This window comes from Tachypleus tridentatus, chromosome 5 (assembly GCF_004210375.1).
Source record: "Tachypleus tridentatus isolate NWPU-2018 chromosome 5, ASM421037v1, whole genome shotgun sequence".
In the NCBI taxonomy this organism is placed as follows: domain Eukaryota; kingdom Metazoa; phylum Arthropoda; class Merostomata; order Xiphosura; family Limulidae; genus Tachypleus; species Tachypleus tridentatus.
Genome location: NC_134829.1, coordinates 39,607,242 through 39,611,071, shown reverse-complemented (window position 1 = coordinate 39,611,071; position 3,830 = coordinate 39,607,242).

Genomic DNA, 3,830 nt, shown 5'->3' with positions numbered 1-3,830 from the left:
TTGACTATATTTAGAGTAATGTGTGAATCGATGGAAGTTCTGAAGTAGATGGTGTTGATATTTGGCTATATTCAGAGAAATGTGAATCTATGGTAGTTCTGAAATAGATGGTGTAGATATTTGGCTATATTCAGAGAAATGTGTGAATCGATGGTAGTTCCGAAATAGATGGTGTAGATATTTGGCTATATTCAGAGAAATGTGTGAAACGATGGCAGTTCTGAAGTAGATGGTGTAGATATTTGACTATATTCAGAGTAATGTGTGAATCGATGGCAGTTCTGAAGTAGATGGTGTAGATATTTGGCTATATTCAGAGTAATGTGTGAATCGATGGCAGTTCTGAAGTAGATGGTGTAGATATTTGACTATATTCAAGTAATGTGTGAATCGATGGCAGTTCTGAAGTAGATGGTGTAGATATTTGACTGTGTTTAGAGTAATGTGTGAATCGATGGCAGTTCTGAAGTAGATGGTGTTGATATTTGGCTATATTTAGAGTAATGTGTGAATCGATGGCAGTTCTGAAGTAGATGGTGTAGATATTTGGCTATATTTAGAGTAATGTGTGAATCGATGGCACTTCTGAAGTAGATGGTGTAGATATTTGACTATATTCAGAGTAATGTGTGAATCGATGGCAGTTTTGAAGTAGATGGTGTAGATATTTGGCTATATTCAGAGTAATGTGTGAATCGATGGCAGTTCTGAAGTAGATGGTGTAGATATTTGGCTATATTCAGAGTAATGTGTGAATCGATGGCAGTTCTGAAGTAGATGGTTTAGATATTTGGCTATATTCAGAGTAATGTGTGAATCGATGGCAGTTCTGAAGTAGATGGTGTAGATATTTGACTATATTTAGATTAATGTGTGAATCGATGGCAGTTCTGAAGTAGATGGTGTAGATATTTGGCTATATTTAGAGTAATGTGTGAATCGATGGCAGTTCTGAAGTAGATGGTGTAGATATTTGGCTATATTTAGAGTAATGTGTGAATCGATGGCAGTTCTGAAGTAGATGGTGTAGATATTTGGCTATATTTAGAGTAATGTGTGAATCGATGGCAGTTCTGAAGTAGATGGTGTTGATATTTGGCTATATTTAGAGTAATGTGTGAAACGATGGCAGTTCTGAAGTAAATGGTGTAGATATTTGACTATATTCAGAGAAATGTGTGAATCTATGGTAGTTCTGAAATAGATGGTGTAGATATTTGGCTATATTCAGAGAAATGTGTGAATCGATGGTAGTTCCGAAATAGATGGTGTAGATATTTGGCTATATTCAGAGAAATGTGTGAAACGATGGCAGTTCTGAAGTAGATGGTGTAGATATTTGGCTATATTCAGAGAAATGTGTGAATCGATGGTAGTTCCGAAATAGATGGTGTAGATATTTGGCTATATTCAGAGAAATGTGTGAAACGATGGCAGTTCTGAAGTAGATGGTGTAGATATTTGGCTATATTCAGAGAAATGTGTGAATCGATGGCAGTTCTGAAGTAGATGGTGTAGATATTTGGCTATATTCAGAGTAATGTGTGAATCGATGGCAGTTCTGAAGTAGATGGTGTAGATATTTGGCTATATTCAGAGTAATATGTGAATCGATGGCAGTTCTGAAGTAGATGGTGTAGATATTTGGCTATATTTAGAGTAATGTGTGAATCGATGGCAGTTCTGAAGTAGATGGTGTAGATATTTGACTATATTCAGAGTAATGTGTGAATCGATGGCAGTTCTGAAGTAGATGGTGTAGATATTTGACTATGTTTAGAGTAATGTGTGAATCGATGGCAGTTCTGAAGTAGATGGTGTTGATATTTGGCTATATTTAGAGTAATGTGTGAATCGATGGAAGTTCTGAAGTAGATGGTGTAGATATTTGACTATATTTAGAGTAATGTGTGAATCGATGGAAGTTCTGAAGTAGATGGTGTTGATATTTGGCTATATTCAGAGAAATGTGTGAATCTATGGTAGTTCTGAAATAGATGGTGTAGATATTTGGCTATATTCAGAGAAATGTGTGAATCGATGGTAGTTCCGGAAATAGATGGTGTAGATATTTGGCTATATTCAGAGAAATGTGTGAAACGATGGCAGTTCTGAAGTAGATGGTGTAGATATTTGACTATATTCAGAGTAACGTGTGAATCGATGGCAGTTCTGAAGTAGATGGTGTAGATATTTGGCTATATTCAGAGTAATGTGTGAATCGATGGCAGTTCTGAAGTAGATGGTGTAGATATTTGACTATATTCAAGGAATGTGTGAATCGATGGCAGTTCTGAAGTAGATGGTGTAGATATTTGACCATATTCAGAGTAATGTGTGAATCGATGGCAGTTTTGAAGTAGATGGTGTAGATATTTGGCTATATTCAGAGTAATGTGTGAATCGATGGCAGTTCTGAAGTAGATGGTGTAGATATTTGGCTATATTCAGAGTAATGTGTGAATCGATGGCAGTTCTGAAGTAGATGGTGTAGATATTTGGCTATATTTAGAGTAATGTGTGAATCGATGGCAGTTCTGAAGTAGATGGTGTAGATATTTGGCTATATTCAGAGAAATGTGTGAATCGATGGCAGTTCTGAAGTAGATGGTGTAGATATTTGGCTATATTCAGAGTAATGTGTGAATCGATGGCAGTTCTGAAGTAGATGGTGTAGATATTTGGCTATATTCAGAGTAATATGTGAATCGATGGCAGTTCTGAAGTAGATGGTGTAGATATTTGGCTATATTTAGAGTAATGTGTGAATCGATGGCAGTTCTGAAGTAGATGGTGTAGATATTTGACTATATTCAGAGTAATGTGTGAATCGATGGCAGTTCTGAAGTAGATGGTGTAGATATTTGACTATGTTTAGAGTAATGTGTGAATCGATGGCAGTTCTGAAGTAGATGGTGTTGATATTTGGCTATATTTAGAGTAATGTGTGAATCGATGGCAGTTTTGAAGTAGATGGTGTAGATATTTGACTATATTTAGAGTAATGTGTGAATCGATGGAAGTTCTGAAGTAGATGGTGTTGATATTTGGCTATATTCAGAGAAATGTGTGAATCTATGGTAGTTCTGAAATAGATGGTGTAGATATTTGGCTATATTCAGAGAAATGTGTGAATCGATGGTAGTTCCGAAATAGATGGTGTAGATATTTGGCTATATTCAGAGAAATGTGTGAAACGATGGCAGTTCTGAAGTAGATGGTGTAGATATTTGACTATATTCAGAGTAATGTGTGAATCGATGGCAGTTCTGAAGTAGATGGTGTAGATATTTGGCTATATTCAGAGTAATGTGTGAATCGATGGCAGTTCTGAAGTAGATGGTGTAGATATTTGACTATATTCAAGTAATGTGTGAATCGATGGCAGTTCTGAAGTAGATGGTGTAGATATTTGACTGTGTTTAGAGTAATGTGTGAATCGATGGCAGTTCTGAAGTAGATGGTGTTGATATTTGGCTATATTTAGAGTAATGTGTGAATCGATGGCAGTTCTGAAGTAGATGGTGTAGATATTTGGCTATATTTAGAGTAATGTGTGAATCGATGGCACTTCTGAAGTAGATGGTGTAGATATTTGACTATATTCAGAGTAATGTGTGAATCGATGGCAGTTTTGAAGTAGATGGTGTAGATATTTGGCTATATTCAGAGTAATGTGTGAATCGATGGCAGTTCTGAAGTAGATGGTGTAGATATTTGGCTATATTCAGAGTAATGTGTGAATCGATGGCAGTTCTGAAGTAGATGGTTAAGATATTTGGCTATATTCAGAGTAATGTGTGAATCGATGGCAGTTCTGAAGTAGATGG